The following is a 22,484-nucleotide window of genomic DNA, read 5'->3' as shown; positions in this document are numbered from 1 at the left end:
TATTTGGCACTATGTAGAAAATCCTTATGAATTTGTTTTGGTATTTATAATATTAGCCATGAGTTGATTTGATATTAGAAGAAATATCTGTGATGCTCAGCTGTGGCAGAAGTCGCTTCTGTATCTGTTAAAATGTTATGTCTTTTGTTACAAAAGCATTTTGTTTCAGGAGGCTCACATCCACAAAGGCAGAGAATTCCAGTTGCAGCAGATAAGCTAACTTATTGTGACTCTTGTCGAAGGGGAGAATTGACAGTGAAAAATTTAATATATTTCAGCAGCACTGGGTCAGAATATTTAGACAGAATACATAGGATATATAGAGAATTAACAGTGTTCATCTAATCTATTCTTACACCTCAGCTCCCTGGGCATGCTGGTACCCCAGTAGCTTCTATTGCTGCCTGTCTTTGGCAGAGAGAGCACATCCTCTTGGAAGAAAGTCTGCTGTAATTCCTTCTTCATTGTAGTCTCCTTACCTTGCCTTGGACATTATTTCCATCTCTCTTCACTAGGTGGATCAGTGGAGTGTGTCCTCTGGTGCTGTTGCTTGGTTTATATTTCCCTTGCAGGCAGTCACAGCTGGCTGCGGGCTGGAGTTTTAAACCTGTTGCACATGCTTTGCAGCTCCCTGCAAGATCACCTGTGTGACTGAGCTCACACTGGCCTGGCAGATGATAATGCCTGTCACATACTTAATTATAGATATAGGTTTGGGGGAAAGCAATAGGATGCTGGTGTAAATTTCCAGATTAAATTTTTAAGGAAGCACTCCAGGAACAGATATGCAACACTTAGTGCATTGGAAAAAACTCTCAAACTCTCTATTTATAAACTTATTTACTTAAGTCTGTATTTTGCTAGGAAATAGTTCTAGGAAGTAAAAATAACTTTGGCATTGACTGAAGGGCAGCATTCCTGTTATATGATTTTTCTGGAGCAGAAGCTTACTGGTGTTCATGGCTCAGGGTTGGGCATGAAGCACAAGAGGAGGAGATCCCCTCCTCAGCAGTCAAGGTCCTGAGGGGAGTTGTAAAACTACAACATGGGAGAGAATGATGTCCTGGGAGCTCAGAGGAAGGCCCACGAGGGATTTGAGGGGGAATTTCAAGGCATCCCCTCCTGATTAATGACAGCCAGCATGCCCACCCTGCCCCATGGACAGCCTGCCTGCCCTTGGTGGGGGGATCTGGTAAAGTGCATCCCATTCCCTGTGGAGCCAGTGTTGGAGAGGGAATCGCTGCTGGAGATGGGCCAAGGTCTGGCTCTGAGTGTTTATGCATCTTCTCAGCTTTCATTGTTTCTCTGCTGATTGCTTCCGTATATACAAAATCTGACAAATAATTGTAGTTTGAAGGGCGTGCTTAATGGAGGGCCATAAAAGTGATTCACAGGCAACTGTAAACTGAACTATTACACTAAAGGATAAAAAGCTTCCTTAATGAGCTGTACAAGACAGTTATCGATGTATTTATGAAAACATTTCCAAGTACATGTTACCAGGGGAATTAAAAGATAAATATTTAAAGATCGGCTGACAGTTTTCACATGTAGCAGAACTCCAGTTCCTCTATTAGGTAGTAAATTTATAAAAGGTATATATTTACTTGATTTGTAACAAAAAAGAAACAAAGCTTGCATTAAACCCTGATGTTTTTTCTCTGTAATTGTGTTTTTCTATTCAGATGAAGAGATGAAGCATGAAGAAAATGGGTGGATGAGATTCAGAATATTAATAAGGTAAACCAACATTTTTCCCATCCAAATAATTTATTAGCATCCTGCCACAGAACTGTATTTAAGAGAATGAAACCTAACAGCAGTTCAGAGTTTGATTAAGTTTCTCTTCATCCTATCATTGCTGTACACAATTAGGTTATTCAAGTATGATCCTTAAACGTTCCCAATATGATTCATAGCCTTGTTCTTCACACCCCAGAGAGAGAAAAATTGGTCTGTGGGCATGAATCTTATTAATATATGGATCAATGCGTGCCCTTTTAATGTTTATTATACACATGCACTTTTAGTTTGGCTAAATGATTATCTCATTGTGTTACTTGCTCTTTTTAGATGTGCTGTGTTATTGTGAGCAAATATTGAGAAGCATTTTAAGCATTTAGGGCTGACTCGTGGTTTGGCACTACCTTGTCTGTTGAGATTACTTTTATTCTTGAATGGATTAATAGTCAATAGGAGTTAAACAATAAGATTTTCCTTTGGACTACAACTGCTGTGTTGTGCAGATCTGACATAAAGAATGAAGATCTGGCTCATGATTTCAAGCCAGCTTTAAAGTTTTTTCAGATATACCTATTTCTGAGGTTCATTACCCCAAAAGGTTTATAGATGGAGGCCATGCCAGTAGCTGTGACTCCTTGAAAAGGAGGGGTGACAAGGTAGGCAGTGCAGAACATTGTCCCCAGCCTTGGTCCTGCTCAGGGGAAAGCTGCTGTCAGTGCTGAGCTGTGGTAGCAGGAGTGTTTCTGTCATGGGGCTCCCTCCTACAGCCTCAAGAAGGTTGGGGTGAAGCTGAATTTAGCCCCAGGTGATGATGCTCACCACCTTAATAATAACAATAATGATAATCTTAACCAACTTACAAATACAAAAATTAGAATGGTTTCTACTAGGACAAAATAGAATATTATCACTTACAGAAACATTGAGGAGGTAACTTGGCTAAAAGCATTGATTAACTTCAGAGATGCCAAGGAATCATTTAGTAGCCTCCTCTAGGACTTATGAATCTTTCAAAGTGTAGCGCATGAAATAATTTAAAACTTTTTCTAACTTTCTGATGGGACACTAGGATTTGGTTTTTTCTTTTTCTCTATTGACATTATTTGATCACTTTAAACTTTGGTTTTGTGAGTGACTCTTGTATTCCACTTGCTCTATTAGGATGCAGTTGTTCTAGTCCATGAGAGTCACTGGCCTCAGAACAAAAGGTGATTTGTGGATTAGGGATTCTATGGAAAGCTAGTGATGATTGGTTTGTTTCTACAAGGGAATGTGAGGGATGGAGAGTAGAATCAGAATTCTAAACAATTAGTGATAGTGGTGGAAGCACAGGAACACACTCAAGCCTGGGGAAGATTTTCAGTCTGACTCTGCACACCATGTGTCTGACTCTTTGGGTGGAACAGCCTGTGTTAATTATGTTTTTAATCTCTCTTGTACCAAATTGCCAGCGGTTGAGAGAGAGAAACCCATTGATCAAAAGCAGAGTATTATTTCAAACATAATAATAATTTGTAAACCCAGTAGTTGTACAACAGCTGTTGCATCATCTCCATTGCAAGCAGATTGTTGTGCATTTCATAGCACAAGTAAGGCTTCATTTCGGTGGCTATTGGGAAAGCACTTATGGATTTGATTTCTTGGTACATATGCACAATTAAAGCTTGAAGAATTTGATTTAAATACAGCTTATAGATTGTGCACTTCAACCTGGGCAGCCTTCCCTCGTGCCCCTGTTGTTATGACATGTGCTCTGCACTGAAGCTGCTGCTGCAGCCCCCTGCTCAGCTGAGATGCTTGTTGAGATCAGCTGATGGAGGTGCCTCTGCCTCCATCTGGAGAACTGAGGCATTTCACATGCAGGGAGGCTCACAGCAACAAATCTGCAGGTAAGAAGGGAGGAATTCCTGAAAGATTCCCTGAGGCTGCCAAACTGTGTTACACCCCCTCTATTCACTGCTTTGCCTGGTGCCTTTGCATATTGTTACTGTCAGGACATGGAGGACCCTGTGCTTCAGATACCTGGATAACATTGGACTCTCATCCGTATTGGTTTCAGGAAATACAGTGTGTGCATTTTTTAGCAGACTCAGGCACATCTTAACTCAAAATTTGCACTGTAGGGAGGAGTTTTTTACCCTGCAGCTACTCAAAGTGTCACAGACAGCTGTATTTGCCCCACCAATGTGATCCTTGTTTCGTCCTGCAGGCTGGAGCAGCACGCTGCTCATGGGGCAGAGCTTGTACAGTGCTGAAACCTGCACAGAGCATTCCTTTCCCTGAGCAGCCCCCAGCCCTAGCTGAGGATACACAACACTGGGATGCACTCAGGTTTATGGGGTTCCCAAATCACCCAGGGCAGCACACACAGCCAGGCAGATCCATCAGAGCAGTTACCCTGGCAACTACCACATGAGATTTTCCTGGCTAGGAATGAACACAGGAGCTAAATTTGACATGTGCTACGTCACACACAGTGAATTCCTCAGATGGAAGCACGTGCAGGCAGGAGAGCTGACACCTTTTGCAGTGTGATGTGTAGGTGCACAGTTTGTGGTGATTGGGAGTGGGGCCCAGCCTCATCCCCAGTGGGCACAGCTGTGAGCAGCAGGTGAGCAGCACTGACCAATGAGCCAGGGAGTGCCCAGGGGCACTGCCCAACCACCAAAGGGAGCAGAGGGCACACAGGGGCAGTGCATCAACAGGAGGGGATAAAACGCTGGGCTGAAGAATAAGAAGGGCAGATACTTGCAGCCTCCTGAAGGGCCATGATTTTACTCTGTATGGGCAGGTGCTTGTAGCCTTTTGAAGTGGTCTGGTGTTACTATGCATGGTTTGAAGCCTTCTGAAACTGTATGGAGATGCTCTGTGTATGGTGGCCATCTCAGCTGTGACAGTGATGGGGTGAGTCCATGCCAACAGCAGTGCTGTGCTCAGAGTTTAAGTTCAAGAGTGTGTTGCCTAAAGCTGGTCTGTGTGGTGTTAAATGCATAACCAGTGTTTTTTGGAGGAGTTCAACAAGGATGAACATAAGTTAAACTCTCTTGCCCACACCTCTTTAGTCAAAGATGCCTTCTTGAACTTTATTAGTAGAATAATGAAACCTTACAGTTCCTGGAGAATTCTCTTCAAGCTTGCATGGTGGGGACTGGATTTGCTCAAGCCGCTGACATTTTTACAGCCTCACATAAACAGAAGAGCGTCTGCCCATTGTGGGTTTTCAAAACACCCTGAATAGGGCGCAGGAATATCTTGCACTTTCCCCCCTCCTCCTCCTCTCCATTCTCGGGCAGCTGTAACTCCCAGGAGCATGAATGGTGGTTTGAGGTGAGGAAGGGTTTGATTAATGCTGACAGATGGCACAACCACAGCTCTTAGGACCTGACCTCCCCTGAAGTGCTTTGGTGGGTGTGCCTGCTCCTTACCACTGCCTCTCATGCTCCATGGCACAACAAATCCCCTTCCTGAGGGTCTCAGCATTCACAGTTCTGTTGTTTGAGCGCTGATTTTACAGAACTACGGTAGGGCTCGTTGGCAGATGTGATCAGTGAGACGTGGGTAGGAGAATCATTAAAAAGAGAAATTCTGCAATAATCTGAAGGGCTTTTTTTCTGATGTAGGGTTTTTTTTTAGAAGCAGAAAGCTCAAAGAATGAATATTTACCAGTATCAGTTTTGCTAAGTCATTCCTCAAGTGCCACAGTTTGGATGCTGAGATCCAGGTGTTCCATGGTCCTTAGAACTATTAATGGTTGTAAATACCTGATACAGATTTCAGAGAGCCATGGCAAAGCTTTCTCTTTCTTTGTATCTTTTGTCCTTTTAATATTCTAATCACCTTCTTTGTCTTCCTAGTACCTGAATTTAATGTCATCCTAATTATTCTGTGTGGATTTCTGCCACATTTGGCATTTGTTATCAGTACTGGTAGTTCCATTGTTTTCAGCAGATGGAGAGCTCACCTAGAAAAGGCTGCAGAGAGGAGTCAGTGTCTAACAGAGCCAGATTCACACTTAGGTTTGTACCAGTTAGATCAGGAGAGCTTGGCAGTGATGGAGTTTTACCAAGAAATTGGGAAGGTTGAGGCTAAAATCAGAGATGCTCTAAGTAGAAAAATCCCTACATCTTCCATGGGAAGGTAGGGCTGGAAGGGGGATTCTTGGCTGACTTTCTTTGCTGAAGATCTCAGGAGTGGGGTTGCCTATATAAGGAATACTGATGAGAATAGGACAAGGAATGCTGATGTTGGGCTGTTCTTGATTAGCTGGTTTCTTTTAATAGAAGTTTGAAAAAGGTTCCCCAAAGAACAAGAGGACTCAAAAGATATTTATTTTGCTTTGTAGTTATTTTTAAATTATTTGTCTTCAAGGGGAATCTAATTCAGGAAAAGATAACCCAAGTGATTTTGCATTTTTCATTTAATGAGAACACCTTCTCGTGTGCTTTTAAAGTGCTGATGGCTTTGTTCTCCTTAAGAATCAGATCTAGAAGCAACAGCAAGGTGTGGGCACCTGGAGATGTGAAGTTGTCGCATTGTCTTTCCTGTCCTGGCACAAGCTGCTCCAGCCCAGCTTGGTTAATCCCTGATGAAGAATTCTTATGCTGCTGCTAGAATGGGAGGAAGGAGTTGTTGGGTAGGATGGGAGTGGCTGAAGCCTGTGGCATCACTGGCTAGCTAATATGCTGATTTCATAATAAAACACTGATGATAAGGCCAGAAAGTACCTTTTGCATTGCTGCCTCTGCTTCCTCTGCCTTCTTCAAGGAAACTGAGACAAATCTATAGACAAATGACAGGCACTGAAGGAAGGCTTCTGGTTGTGTAAATTCATTTTTACCAAACAAGGGGAACATGTCAGATGTTTTGCAGAGCATCTCTGGATGTGGACAGGGTTGCTCAGATGCAGCACATGATCAGGGCTGTTGCTTCCTGCTGTAATGAGCAGACTGAATACTTCAGAAGGAGATTTCTGGCTGTGCTGTGTGTGCTCACAAGGCCTGTCAGTCTGTCATTCCCATTTGATTTAGGATGATGAAAGCAGAAGCAAAATCAAACTCAGTGAAGTGAGTTTGGTTTGATGGGATTATAACTCCCAGTGCTCTGGGGAGGGAGTGATGATGCCCATGGTAAGTGTGATACAGCACTGTCAGATCTCACATGACAATGGGCAGAGCCTGTAAAGATGAGCAAGAGCATTGCAGCTGGAGCCTAGCTCTGAGCTGGCTGCCTTTGCAGCTGTGCAGCTCTTGGATCTTTGCTTTGGTCCACCACAGAGTTGATGCTGAACAGGTACATTGCTGCTTCCCCAAAGGTTAAGGGATCTGCAACTCTGCTTTAGCACTCTGTGGCTCTTCTCACAGGTTCAGCTCAAACTTTGGATAAGCAGGTTGTTTCCTATGTGTACTTCTGTGTTTTGTGGAGTTGGAGACTCTCCAGCCTCACACCATGAAACAATTATTGGAAAGAGAAGTAATCACATTTTCCCATCCTCCAACACCAGAATATTACAAGTTCTTGTTCTGCCCAGGTCTGTGAGCAACTGCACAAAGTTGCTAGCTTGAACATATTAAAATGAAATACATTGTTTTTAAAACCTATTCCTTTATTCCTAGTAAAGGACAAACTGCATCCCAGAAACCTCATTCAGTTTTCCAGCTGTCAGTGGAAGGAGCTTTGTGCCACAAGATTTTTTTTTTCCCAGCTATATTGGTTTTATTAGATATGTCCCCTCCTCTGAACACTTCTTTTAGGCTAAAAATGTTACTGCTCCATCACTTTGCACACAGGCACCTGAGTCTGCGTGCTGTCACACTGGAGAGAGCAGAATCCTCAGCTGTGTGTTGGGGTGCAGAACATCCACTCAATTACACAGAGCCAATTCCACAATTCCTGCAGAGGGAACAGCATCACTGACAACCAGAAATACAGTCAGAAAATAGCACAAGGCATTTGCTCAGTACAGTGGGATTTTAGTCCTGTGCGCTGAAAAGCAATGACAAACAACATGCTTGCTGCTGTATTAATAGGTTTTATTTCGCTACAACTCCTACATCACATTTTTCAGCTTGTCATCCTTTTCCTGTACTAATCCCTGCTGTAAGGTTTTGTTCCCATCTTCCCCATGTTCTGTCCTTTCTGATAAATTTCCCAGGAAATGAAACAGGATAGAAATGCTGGGGTGGTACTAACGAGACAATACAGACTCAGTGAGGAGGAATGATGCTGTGAGTCTTGTCTTGTTTGATGTCTAGATTTTGAAATCCTAGCAACCACCCTGTTGTAAAATTTGAAGCTCCTCCATGAAATTTGTTAAGGTATTTTCTGGGTTTTTAGTCTGATTTTCTGTGTTGTTTGTATGTTATATGCTTATGTGATCTTTATTTTTAATGTATAGCATTGGAAAGCTAACAACCAGTGAACCCAACTACTCAGGCACAATCCTTCTTCCTTTAATTTAGCCTCATTTTCCCACTACTTTGAACTGTTAATTCTGCTCTCTGTGCCTTTACATGGACAGTGTTGAAAACCTGTGACAGAGTCTAGTTTTCTCTTCAAGGCTGAATGAAGTCATTTTAACTTATCTCTTGTGATGATCTAAGATTGTTATTAATGATGGGAGACGGAGCAGTTCTTTACACTGTAGCCCTCTCCTATGTGTCTTGTTCTCTAGGCTAAAATCAGAACATGTCAGGAACTTCCCCTACAGGCAGATCTCCAGCAGCACATACACTGTTGATGCTGCAGTGCCTGGCTGCTTTAATTTCTACAAACAGAAATCTGGCAAGTGAAACTGCATTTCAGTTAGATCATCTGATATTCAAATGGAGGATGATTGAAACAAAACATTGTGGAAATGTAGCTCAGGAAAACTTCTGTTTCTCCCAGAGAAATGATTTTTGGTTTTGCATAAGATTATAAAATAGCTGGGTTTTAGGACAGCTCTCTCTCTAAATAATGACACAGCTACCAGGAACTTTTTTTTTCTTTGTCATTTAAAATCTGGCATTTTTTACTCATTCTGTATATATGTTAGTTATTTTGGGGGCCTTCTTAGCCTGTTCTGTATTGCAGGTTTTAATTGTAGTTCAATTTTGTGGAAATAAAAAAGATTTCTCTGCCATAAAAATACAGTATTACCTCAGACAACTGGGTTAATTTTCACTTTGGCACAAGCATAATTCCTGAACTGGTACTTAATAAATTCAAAAAGAACTGAACATAAAGGCTTAATGTTTGGTTTTCAAACAGGTGCTTGAATGCTGAAGCATTCAAATAAAGCAAACATAGAACTTTAGTAATAGTGCCTGGGTAATTCAGGTAATTAATTTTCTTGTTCTTTTTTTATTTTACCATAGTTATAACTGGCAGTGATTTCCATTTCACACTTTTGCTTTAAGAATGACTTTGAAAACAGCAGGTGTCTGTTCCATGGGGACCTTTTCCCTCTGTTTATACTTGCCCTTTAAGTGTATAAAGTGGTCTAATGTAGATGACAGCTTTTGGACTTTGTCCCAAATAACAGCAGAATAAGCTATTTTAGCTTCCTGCCCTTAACATATGAGTTAGACCTCCTTATTTTCTTCACACTAGATCCCTTAGATTTCACTTTTTGGTGAGTCTGTATTTCTGTGTGTCTGTGGAAGAACAGATTGTTTTTCTTAAAATATCATTGGTTTTGTTTTTTTTTTTTTTTTTTTTTTTTTTTTGTGCAAAAAGGTGGGGGATAAGGTAAAAATAATCTTAATGAATTGTAGCTGAAGATCTACAAATTACTTGAAAAAAAGGCATGCTAAGAAGTTACTGTAATTAACTGAGGCCCTGATCCTGTAGGAATTACTGTGTGGGCACTTTGTTTTGTGGTACTTTTTTGCCTTGACATCAATGAAACTTTTCTGGTTTTGTGAATTGAAGCACATGGACTTCTGGGGACTCCAGATCAACATTTTTTTAGGTACTGCACTTCGATAAGGTAATTCAATAAGCACATTAATGCCAGTGGAGAGGATGTCCTACCCCTGGGCTGGGGGTGCTGTAGGTGTGCGGGGTTTGGGATGCTCGGGAGCCGCAGTCCCAGCCTGGATCCCGCATCCTGGAGCTCGGCGCTGCTCTCCCAGCCAGTGCGGGCTCCGGGGATGTTTGAGCTCCCATCGGCTGGACAGCTCTCCCCTCGGCTGAGCCAACACCAGTGAGGGAGAATTCGGGGCTGTGGGGGGGAGCAGGGCTGGCTGCAGCAGCAGCGCTGCCCTCCAATGCATGGCCCGGCTGCTGCAGCAGCGCCCGCTCCACGTTAGTGCCAGCAGAAAGTGGCTGTTTACAGGGGAACAGCATCAATTATCACCCACAGCACTCCTGCAGGAGGCAAACGGCCCTGACAAAAACGGAATTATTTGGTCGTTTGCTTCCCAGCCCTCTGACAGTGCCGGTGTCCGGCTGCCTCTCTATAGTGATGCTTTGAAGAGTGTGATGTCTTGCAACTGCAATGTGCTGAAAGCTGCAGCTCCTCCCAGTGCTTGTGTGTGTGTGCTGGGATGGGGAAATGGGCTGGGTAAAGAACAGCTTCCATCACTCTGACCTGTGTGCTGGGATGGGGAAATGGGCTGGGTAAAGAACTGCTCCCATCACTCTGACCTGTGTGCTGGGATGGGGAAATGGGCTGGGTAAAGAACTGCTCCCATCACTCTGACCTGTAACTTGGAGCACCCGGGGATTCTGCTGGGTGGGGTAAATGGATCCCAGCAATGCAGTGCCCGAGTCAGGACTGAGGGAAGGGGTGAATGCACAGGGAGGGAGTTTTAGCACCTGTAGTTAGCTCACTTCTGCAGGGTTATGTTTCAATATTAGATGAATGATAACAGGCTGTGGCTGCCAGTCAGGGTCTGCGGGTGCTGGCTGCTCTGGGCCAGGCATGGCTCAGTGTCCTAGGGAAGAGCAGGGAGAGCTGCTGGGGTGATTCAGTGTGGTGTCACCAGGGCACACCCAGGGGCTCCCTGCCCTCCAGGGAACAGTGGGGACCAGAGGGGACAATCCCAAATTCATACTCTGGGTGTCTGGGGCAGCTGCAGTGCCAGGAGCTGGGGGCAGAGGAGTAAATGCACAGACACCCTGTGCCACTGGCTCTGGGCTGTGGCTGTTTCATGGACAAATGTTCCTTCCTCTCAAGCTGACATTTCCATCAGCCCTGCTCCTCGGTGTCCCTCTTAATTTCCACAACTGCTGCTAATTTGTGCCACTTAATTCCCTCCTGGAGCAGCAGGCACTGCCAGCCCTGGCTCAGCCCAGCCACACCTTCCCTCCAGCAGGACAGAAATCTGGCACAGCCTTATGACTTCATTTGTTTCAGGGAGACAAGAAGAAAGAAAAAGAAACAGCTGACAGCTTTATTCCTTGATTAGTTTCCTATTTAGAGCATGTACTAATGATGTGTTTAACAGAAAATCTGGAGCAGGACTCAGTTCATTGATTAGTGGTTTCCTTACCAGTGGTGATTTTTTCCCCCAGGTGCATCCCATCTTTCCTCTAGGGAGAGCTAGCAAAACTTTTTCTCTAATTTTCTGTTTGGAAAACCTCTGTTGTGGAAGAATAACCTTTCTTCATGAGTTTCTCCCTTTCAGAGTTAGACTGTCAATTTAAGAAAAACTGAAAGAATATGATGATGAAGCTGAAACATTTTGTTTGATCATTTTCAGAATAGCAGATTTGGGGAATTTATTCCAAGAAAAATTTATTGCCTACACTTACATTGTTGCATGGTCAAAGAGAGTGGAAATCAGAATGAATTCCCCCGAAGAGTTTCTAATGTCATAAGAAATGTTTTTATTCTTTTGAGTTGTAGCAAATTTACAAGATGTAAAACTTGCAGAGTCTCCTGGAGAATTGCAGATGTTTCTTATAGCTCTTACTAGGAACAGGGATGAATGCTATGAAGGTGATTACTTTTTCACACAAATAAAATACTGGTTTGAGCTTCTTTTATTGACCTCTTGGTGCTCTTTTCCAGCAAAAGCTGGATTAGAGCAAACATGAGAGATTAATGGGCTAATCTTCACCAGGAATTTTCTTCTGGGCTTGGCAGGATAAGGTATCTGTCACTGGGCCATGATTAGCAAAATGGTGCTGCTGGTTGGAAAAGTGAACGTTTATGAAATGCTCTTCAGGACATAATTCACTCAACTCCATATATATGGAATTTTCATTCACAAAAAAAAGCTCACTCCAGTGTCAATCACATGAATTACTTATGCAACAAAATGTTGTTTGTTGATACTGGCATTTATAAACTGTGAAGGAAGTTTTTATCCTTCCCAGTGATTAGGGCTGAAAACCTAATTACAACATGTTCTAACATCAAGTGATGCATTCCTGCAGCTCTTGCTCCCTTTGAGCACAAGTAATTGGCTGCAGAAGCAATCAGAGTTCTCGCTGTAATAGAAAATAGCAACACGCTCTGAGAGCCTTGGTGAAAGAAACCTGAGATAGCAGCAAACCCCCTTGGTGACCTCGGGGGGTGTCTGGGGCTGAGGTAATGCAGAATCCACTTTCAGACATTGGGGCAGAAGAATCTGACACTGAAATTTTTGTTTTAAAGCCAAAACTAACAGTGAGACCTGCAACTTACTCCTGGCCACCAGCACGCACGGTGAGGTTGTGTTCCCTTTCCTCTTAGAATAACCTAGAATCAGCTCACTTTGTTGCCTGATGGATCTACCCAGACAATTTACATTAAACAGTGGCAAAACCTGGTCTATGAAGAAGTCAGTGCTCAGGAATGGTTCTTGCTGGCACAAGGAGATGAAGCCCGAGTTCCAAAACTATGGAATATTTGTTGTTAGTGCTATAGGAGGAGCCCCAGCACAGAACACAGGATTACTCTTTTAAAATAAAACAGCTCACCTACTTCATTCACATGTTTAAGTGTGTCAGCCAGAGCACAGATGTTTGATGGAGCAGAAATGGCCTGTTAATAAAATTACACAGCGTTGCCCTTCAAAGCACTGCCAGGTGACAATCAGAGGGGATGGACCCTTCACACAGGCACTGGAGACAGGGGCTGCTCATCTGCTGGAGAAGAACAAAGGAAATATTCTGGATGTGTTAAACATTTGTGAGAAATATTACTTAGTTCTATTGGTGCTCTGAAGGATCTTGGAGATGCATTTTGAAGGATGTGGAGTTTCCTGAAAGGAATGAGGGCAGAGACACTCTGACATTAGCATGTAAGAGGGAGTAAATAATAAGCGTTATTTGCACAGGGGAAACTGATCTGAGTATAACATAATAAGATAATAAGGAGAAATTAAGTAGTAAAAAGATTTTGGTTTAACAGCAAAAACTGCATGCTGAAAATTTGCCCATTAATCTAATTTCACTGCTAGTTCCCTGTGAAACTTTTAGTCTCAGGGGGTCATTTGTCAAATCTTCCATTAATGTTTCATTAAAAGTAATTTAAACTTGTGGAGAATGTAAGTAAAATTTGCAAGTGTACATTATCTCCCCTCAGCTTCAGGCTGTCCTGACCCTTGTGGCTAAATTTGGCTGCTGCTCATCAAATATTGAGCAGCTCTTAGTGGAATTGCATTCACTCCCCAGCCCCACGAAAGAAAACCAAGTCTGGGTGGGCCACCCAGGCCAAGCAAACAAGAGGGACTAAAGAAATAAAACAACTCTGAACAAAAAAAAAAGAAAGAAAAGAGATGTTTCCAGCCTATTACATCCTGAGCTGGGATTGATGAAGGTAACCCTCACTTTTCCCTGGCAGGTGCCCCATCCCTCATTCCTGCTGTTCCAAAACAAGGAGGGTGAAAGTTCAGTACCAAGTTTGGAGTTTTTGATGCTGCTAGTCCTGTTATATCAAGAAGAAAATATTAATTAGAGCACTTCAGGTATAAGCGTAGTTCTTAAAAATATTTAATAGTATTTAATTGGAGAGAGGTTCAGAATGAGAGAGACAATGGGGATGGAGTTGAGAAGACCTGCAGGTGTGGTTAGGGGACACATCTGGGAGAAGTGTGCAAGTACAGGGCTGCTCTTCTATTGTGTTTGATATTAATGGACATTAAAAAGGAAAAAGTGCTTTATAACACACTAAGTGCTTGGGCTGATATTTTCTAAGCCTTAGGTATAGGTATAACTTTAATTTTAAAGAACACACACTGTGCACCAATTTAAATGAAGATTTCTAGGTTTCTGATCAGGTAGGCAAATTGTAATCTCTTTTGAGAAGAAAAGACCCTGTCTAAGGTCACAAATGGTCTTTCATACTATTGCATGTAAATTGTAGTTTGTATGGATTTACCCCATTAGAGACAAGCTTTCCTGGCACACTTGAAAACCATTATACATGAGTTTGGTGGGTAATGCATTAGCTTAGTTGTAATTAGCCTGATTAACACCAGCTGAAGTTAATTTATTTCATCTGTGATTGGCGCTGAGCTGTGGTGGTGTGTGTGGTGGGCAGAGCTCAGGCTGGGTGAGGCTGGTGAGTGGCACAGGCTGTCGTGCCCACTCAGTGTCTGCGAGCAGCAAATCCACTCCAGCAGAGCCAGGCAAGGAGCTTGCAGTGGTGCTGTGACAATTTCAATTAAAGGTCTGGGAATGGTAATTATGTTTACATACCAGCAGTCTGATTAAATGTAAACTAATTATGTGACAAGCTTAAACTGTGACCTGAATTACTCTTGCGGCATCAAAAGTTGGATTTCAGTAGAGTTTTTGGATAATAGGTTAACATTATAAAAGCTTTCTTTGTACATGTGAAATATTATGGATATTACTGGAATAATCTGACTTTCCTCTCCTTACTTTTTCCATCCAGCTTCAAGCATCACCTGTAGCTATTATTTATTCCAGCTGTTCAAACCCCTACTCATAAAGCAAGAGGTATCGACAGAACAGTTCAGGTTGGGGGAGATCTCTAGGGATTATCCAGTCCAACTCCCTGCCCAGGATGGGTCACCCAGAGCAGGTGACACAGGAACAGAGCAGGTGGGGTTTGATGTCCCCACAGCCCCCCAGGCACTGTTCCAGTGCTCTGCCACCCTCATTGGAAAGAAGCTACAAACCCATTGTCAAGTAATTCCCCTTTTGAAGCAAATACCGGTTCAGAAGGATTTGCTGTGCTGGCTTGAGAGGGTCTCAGGCAGGTGGGGTGGGGGCAGTGTCTGTGCCCAGCTCTCAGTGCCCTGAGGAGGAGGGATGATCCCTGTGGGCCGCTGTGCAGGTTGGTCAGCTGAGAAACAGAGTTTGTGACCCCTCTGAAAGCCATGTGAAGGCAACAGTTGAAAGAAACTCTCAGGTATTTTAAGAACCAAAGTGCACAGCTGGGGACTGTAACCCTGGTTTAATCTGTTTAACATAAGCTGCAGCCTACCCTGGGCTGGAGTTCCAGCAGTGGTCTAGAACTGGAGCCTTGCAGTGTGGGTGGGTGTGTCATGATCTGACCAATGTAAACTGCAATTCTGAACCTCCAATGCACAGCAAAATGTCAGAATTGTAGAACAGTTCAGGCAGGAAGGACCTTGAGAATGACCTGGTCACCTTCTCAGTGCAAAGCAGGGCTAAATTCCATGTTAGGTCAGGTTGTTCCAATCTGGGAGTCCTGCACACAATTTCCTTTCTGTAGTTCCAGAGTTTCCACTTGAGGAGGAAAATCCACTGGGTTTGAATGAGAAAATCTCTGCATCCAAGTGTTGCCTGGTTCCCAGATCCTTTTGATTCAATACAAACCAGTCTCAGAGCCTGATCCAGAAGCATCCTGTGATCCTTTCAAGGGATTTCAGCATCAAGATCAAAATACATAAAAAACTGAACTGTCTGTCTACCACTGAGCATCATCCTAGTACTTCAGATCTGCAAATTCTGTCTTTAATAATCATAAAAATGTGAGCAGCAAAGAAACAATTAAATTCAACTAGAACTGACTAATTTTAAGGTGTTGGAAAGAAAATTGTATCTTCCCAATGGAATAAGGGATTGCTCTTATGGTTAAAGGATGACAACACCTCCAGTTCTAAAAATGCAACATTTTAAAATAATCTGTGAATAGGTCTTAGAATAAGTTTGAGTTTTCTGTTCTTAGTCCAAAAGGAGCAGAGCCTTGATTACCTGCAGTGGTTATGCTTCTCTTCTCCAAAAGCTGCTCCAACTGGTGCTTTGCTTCTGTATGCTGCAGATTACAGACAATTCTCCTAGTAGAAAAGAATCACAGCAAATGATCTTATTTCCTCTGTTCTTCTTTCTTCAGGAATTTATTTCTGGTTTTATTCGTTGCCTATAAGGAAGATAAGACTGGCAGAAACATTCTGCAGAGATTAAACATAACCACATCTCTGTTTCTTTTCATAGCTTGTTTCCAATATTGTGAGTGCTTAAACATCAGTTAAAATACCTCTGTGTCTTTTCAGGGGTTTTATTAATTCTTTGAAATCAAACCTTCTGAATTAATTACTTGGTCTCTACATTTTGCATCAGAATTACTGGGATTTTCTGGACTCTTTGAGCAGCAGTTTATAGTGAGCAGGGGAGGACAGAGAAAAAAGGAATATGTACTTAGTGCTTTAATATTTAAAGGGATAACTGGGCATTACAGAAACACTAGTAAATATTTACTTCTAAAGTAAACTGACCTTAATACTCTTGAAACAAGTTTATATCAATATTGGAAATGTGGATTACAGCAGTGATATTTATAGGGCATAATCCATTAATTATAGGAATTCATGGACTTTAAAGCATTTGGTAGCAAAGTGCTCAATTTCTAGCATTACTGACAAGCGGCTTCTTCTGTTGCATGGGAGAATGTCTGTTTGTTTTTATCTTTCACTGCTTTTTTTTGTGAGGGATAATTTAACACTGCTGGAGATAATTGAGCTTCAGGAATAGCATATGTAGAATTTTGGTCATGCAGTGCATCTTGTGCTTTCTGCTGTGTTAAAGAACTGGCACACACATATACTCTTTGCAGCCTGAGCTCATTTGATGCTCACACCAAGGCCTTGCAGACCTTATGCTTAACCTTGCAAAACCAAAACCTGTTTTGTTGTATTTCCCCCCTGTAGCCATGCAGCAATCAGCACAGAGAGCCTCTCAAGGGGTCTCTGCTGGCCATGCTTAGAAAAACTGGGGTGCAGAAGCAGCCCCTCTTTCCCAGTAAGTGCTGATGCCTTTGTCACCAGGCCTCTCACAGTTCTGGAAATCATAAATTACATCTTTATAAGATGCTAATATAAATAAATAACATCTTTATAAGATGTTAATAACATCTTTAGAGATCAATGACAATTGCTGCATTTTTTCTTGAATATCTCTTCACTGTTCAGGAAAATACTTATAAGGTGTTACAGCATTTCAGAAGGAGATGAAAAAGTGCTATTTCTTTTTTTAAATCCAGAACAGCTCTGTTTTTTTCTGCATCTTTATTAAGTTTGCTCTAAGTATTTTTTTCCAATACATTTACTTTTTTGGTCCTTATGGTCCAGACTTCAACTTTAGAAATTTATCTGTCATGCTGACTCTTAATGTCTCCAGGATCAGAAGTAATTTCAGAAGAAATCAGAAGTAATCAAACCCTACAGCTTTGATTTTCTGAATATTTGATTGATGTGAATAAACAGGTGTTTAGCTAGGTACTGTTCATGGGGATTGCACAAACTTCAACTTTTCCAAGTAGTAAGGATTTTGTAACCTTTTAAATTCTTTTCACATTTGTTTTAAAAGCTGAGGAGATGAATCTAAGCAGCAGTATTCTCTTCAACAATTTTCATAACTCTACACTGGAAAGAAATTTTTTTTTTTTTTTTTTTAAGCAATAGACTAGATTTTAATCATCAGGCCTTGGGAAACTTTTCCAGTCCACTCAGTATCTGGGTGATATATATGTGCATATCACACAACAGATTTAGGCCTTGTTCTCAGTCTTTAATGAGTCAGAATTTTGCCTCATGTTGCCAAATATTCTGGTCTCCTTTTCACTCATGCTTATTAGAATATTGCTTTGGTGTGTAATCAGTACTGACAATCTTAGAAGCAGACTTTTTAATTATTTATTGCCTTAGTATCCCTCCCTCTATTAGACTTCAACCTGACTGAGAGGATTGGAGACAGATTTAAGGGGAAAGAAATATTCATTTTTTAGGAAAAAGTAGCCAAGAAAAGAGAAAAGGATTAATTCTTGTTGACACTGGAGAGATCAGCAAATCACATCGCTTCACTGACTCACTGCTTTGGCCTTGTCAGGTCAAACCCATTTTTCTTTTATGCTTTCATTGTTTTTTTGCCACTTCCTTAATCTCAGTGAAGAGTCCAACTTTTCCCTGCTGGTAGGGCTTGGGGACACTCTTGTGCTGGTCCCTGATTTGGCCATGGAGCTGTTGAAGCCACAAGCAGGGAGGTTTATTGTAGCAGTGGTGTTTTTATTAGGAATGGAACTAGAGATGCCCTGGTGTTGGTATTTCCTCCTGTGGCTCAGGTTTGGTTCCCTGATGTTGTCAGGAGGTACCTGAGCCCTCCCTGAGTATCCAGGTGAGCCCTGAGGAACAGCCCACGGGCTGCTCCAGGAAGATGTGTGTAACATGACTTAAACTGTCCAGCTGGCACTGCTCCATTTCGGGGCTCAGCCTGGGGCAGGTGATGCTGCCTCTCCTCTGCCCTGGCTCTGCTCTTCCCGGTGGGACTCACTCTGATCCACTGGAGCAGGAATCTCAATCTCTTTATTCCTAAAGTATTATGTTACTTTTGGATTTCCCTCAACCGTGCTGAGGCAAATTGAACACACTAACTCTTAACACAAGGCTTTAAATTATTTTTCCACTCAGAGAGTTTAACCTGGGAGACAGCAGCTTATTCCATAGTTGCCAGACCCATTAGGAGACCTTCTTTTTCCTGACTTCGAGTGAAAGCAGTTTTGCTTTAGCTCAAAGTGTTTGAAACGGTGTGACAGCACCTGCAAGGCTAAGCTCTGAAAAGTCACAGAGCTGGATGCCATCAGCCTAGAAATGACAAAGCACATCATGCTGATGACAGCAGCACTGCAGCAAGGCACTGAGCTGGCCCTGCCCTGGGTCTGACCAAGAACCCCGAGGGATCCCACAGATGAACAGAGGGCTGCAGACAGGGCTGGGCACACAGACGTTGGTTTGTGAACCAAGGCTTTGGCACAGCAGTGCCAGCCTGGCCTGTGGAGCCTGGCAAAGGGCACGTGAGGATATCGGAGCCCACAACCAGCACTGCTGACTGCAGCCCTCTGATAACACTGTGAAACACCTCCAGGCTGACTACATTAATAAATCATTAAAAAGCTCTGAGGAGCTGTTTGTGTGCTCCAAGAGCACTGATATCTCACATGATTTCCCAGCAGAGATGACTCCTCACTACTGAACTCTCTGAATAAGCCTCTGCTCTATCTTTAGTAGCTAAAACACAGAGCAAGGATTTAATGACCTGCTCTAATAATGAGGATGGTATAAATATGTATTTAAATATGTTTATTAGATCCTCTTAGGCTGATTCTGCATCTTTCTAATGTTTAGTTCCAGGGGAGTGCATTCCTGTAATCACAAGAGCAAATACCAAGGAATCGCTGGCAATACTGGCAGGGTTAATGTACAGCATTGTCACCTTGAGATCTGGACTGGGAACCTTCTTACAAAAGCAGCCTGGGATGATTTGAATTGGCCATGATGAGAAAATAAATTAAAAAGTGGGGGAAAAGAAAGGAAAAAAGAAATATTAAAAAAGAAAAACGACAAATGAATCAAACATTTCCTCTCACTGCTCATTGGGTTCTGACAGATGAAATTACCTGTGTTATCATCTCCAATACTTGCATGACTGGCCAGGTAATATATGGAGGAAATAGCAAATGTGGGAGAATTAGTGAGAAGTGGTTGAAGAGTCATCTCAGCAGCTAAACAAGGAAGAATTATGCAGAAGGTGTTCAGCACTTTCAGACAGAGGGATGTGTGTGTGTTTAATGAACTTGTTGCTCTGCTATTATTTACAGCTATCTGAGCACTACCAAATGTTTACAATTATTTGCAATTCTTTCCGCATCCAAGAAAGGGTGCAGATCTAACATTTTTATGAGCTCTCTCTGGGGCTGACCAATACAACAGAGCAGACAAGGAATAATTATTGTAGACATACTCCAAACAGTGCACTGAGCAGGTTATTACTATGAGATGCCTAAAAATAGCATCCCAGAACTTGCCTGAAGAGCTCTTGTCTATGCTGAAGAAGAATGGATATGCCACTTAGAGCCTATTATTTAATGAGAGAGGCAATGTTGACACAAACTAAATTGCTTTAAAGCAAGGTCAGTCATTTTTCATAAAGAGAAAGCCTCGTGTTTCTACCAGTCAACAGTTCCCACTGGTGACCTGATTAGGCTGACATAGATACAGGGATGGAAGAAATTATTCCACTGTATTTAAACACAGATATGCTTCTGGTTTTCAGTTTAGCTGAGCTGAACAAATATTAGCTTGGAATGATTTGAAACTGAAACATTTCAGTAAATTGAATATTTTTTGGGAGTTGAATGAAGAGCTATATCCAACCATGAGTAAATTGAAATTTCAACTGCTCTTAATAAAAGCAAGAGGCTGTACTCATAAAATGGAAAATGCTGAAGTCAAACTCTTCTAATTCGGAAGACTGTTCAGCTTGAAACTTTTTTCTTTTATTTATTATGAATAAACCTTTTCTAAGGAAAGATCCTTTAGTACTATATTTCAAAAATAAGTGGATGTATTTTGGGTGGAAAGGCAGAGTCTTTGTTGCTCATTAGTTTTCCCCAGCTACAAAATGCTGTTCTTGGTTGGTGGGGATGACGGTGAACCCTTCCTGAACAAGTTTCATTTTGGAGCAGGATGTCTCCTGACATAACAAATCACCTCCTCCCTTGTTATTTAATCTTTCAGAATTTGTCAAGACTGGAGTTTTGAAGTTGAGAGATAATTATGAAGTTGAGTGAAGGTGATGGTGATCACTGCTCCTTCCTCATCCTCTCTGCTTGTGGGGCTGCTCCTTGTTCTTTTCCTCACCCTCCCTGTCAGGCACCACTTTCCCCTTTCTTAAGTTACAATTTTGGAGAGACAATGTGAAAAGGGGTCTGTTCCCTGAGCCATGGGAAGTTATTTCCAGTGGTTGTCTGAAAGAACAGAAACAGAATTGTGAGGGGAGAGTGAAGCAGAGCCTTGCTGTACATTGTCAGTGTCAATGGGAGAACAAGAACTGAGCAAAAAAGCTGCTCTTGGACACTGGAGAGCTGTGACAGGAGAGATCCAGTCTGTTCCAGGAGGGAGGAGATGCAGGAAGGAGCATGCGAGGACTTAGGAAATGTTGTAAATTAGATTTGTGTGGTACCTTGGGCTCCCCTGTTGAGCCCCTTCAGGTGTGCTGGGCTGTGACCAGGGGAGCACAGCACGGGCAGCATTGGGGAGGAAGGAGAATTGGGAAAGTTCTTCCAGAATTTCCAGAGAATTGTGAGAATTCACCTAGAGTGAATGCTTGCTGGGTTTGGGTGGATCAGTTGAGTGTCCCTCACAGCCTGCTCAGGTGTCTCCTCTCTGTGGCATCGTTGCTTCTCATGAGCCTCAGCCTTGGGCTGTTTTCATGTTTCCTTTGTCTGTGCAGACTGTCAGATTCTGAAGGAAATGTGACAAACCCACAGAGCAGACTGACCTGTGCTCTTCCGTTACATCAGAGATGGAGCCAGAGCTGGAGCTCTGTGGATCACTTTAGCTGGTAAAATCTTACACCTGCAGGTTTTTCCAGCAGAAGCCAGGCTACCTGGGATAAGGGACAAAGCATTCACAGTAATTGCCTTTTCTCATTATCTATGGGGGCACAAGAAATCACAGTGCAGCTTTTCAAAAGAGTTTGGACCCTGATATTATCACATTGGGGCCACATCACTGAAAGATTTTCCTGAAGTAGCCAGAAATATTTCCTGGGGAGCCTGTGGTTTGAAAATTTCCAGTCTGGTGAAGTAGAAGAAATTGGGAAACCAGTCATGGTAAAAAAAAAATTAGTTCCTGCACTTATATTGTTGTTGCCTTAAATTGTTTATGTGTATTATATTCTTTTTCTCTTGCTGGGTGCATTGAATATCAACTCTTCTACATTTTTTTGGCGAGTCTCCTAATCTGTGGCAAGCAATAACTTTTCCATTTTCTCCTTATCTGTAACAATTATGATTGGAAGGTCCTCTGCAGTGAGGAAGTAAGAGAGAATTTCATGTTTTCCATATTCTAATTAATAGCTTGATGAAATATCCCAGAGAAGAAATAGTTGCTGTAATTGGTCTAGAACTAATGAAAGAGGAGCTCTGATGAAACATATTGATATTTACCATAGTCTGCCTACAGAAGCAATTTTTTTTTCCTTTCCCCCTTTAAATTCAAATTAATCCGTGATAGTAAACACTAAATGCTCACCATTTAGAGCGAGGGGGATTTGTCACAGAGCAGTGGCATTGTGGCATTTGTAGAGACTTTTCCATCACTGAGGGATAATGGGTTTAATGATGGTGTGAACAGATTGCTAAGTGCTGTGGTGGGCTCTCCGGGCTGCAGGGGGAGGATGGAGTCTGGCAGTGTCAGCAGGTACCTGGCAGGGAAACACCATTGCTTTCTGTACCAAATGTCACGGCGCTTTTGTTCGGTCTTCATTTGTCTTGTGGGCTCTTGTTGGGAGCAGCGGTTTGATTGCAAAGCGCTGTGGTACCACGCTGGAGCTGTTCACTG

At 42.4% G+C, this 22,484-nt stretch overlaps 1 long non-coding RNA gene across 1 annotated transcript in view; it reads left to right on the top strand.

The window, feature by feature from the left end:
• The first annotated feature begins 1,683 nt into the window (after positions 1 to 1,683).
• The window catches only part of LOC102071003 (uncharacterized), a 68,082-nt gene continuing 47,281 nt past the window's right edge, over positions 1,684 to 22,484 (top strand). The window contains exon 1 of the long non-coding RNA XR_012582295.1: positions 1,684 to 1,740. This is a non-coding gene — a long non-coding RNA (uncharacterized LOC102071003). The remainder of the gene's footprint in view (positions 1,741 to 22,484) is intronic.

The sequence above is a fragment of the Zonotrichia albicollis genome, chromosome 12 (assembly GCF_047830755.1).
Source record: "Zonotrichia albicollis isolate bZonAlb1 chromosome 12, bZonAlb1.hap1, whole genome shotgun sequence".
In the NCBI taxonomy this organism is placed as follows: domain Eukaryota; kingdom Metazoa; phylum Chordata; class Aves; order Passeriformes; family Passerellidae; genus Zonotrichia; species Zonotrichia albicollis.
The sequence above is the reverse complement of the archived record's forward strand: the minus strand, read 5'-3'. Positions and strand labels throughout refer to the sequence as shown.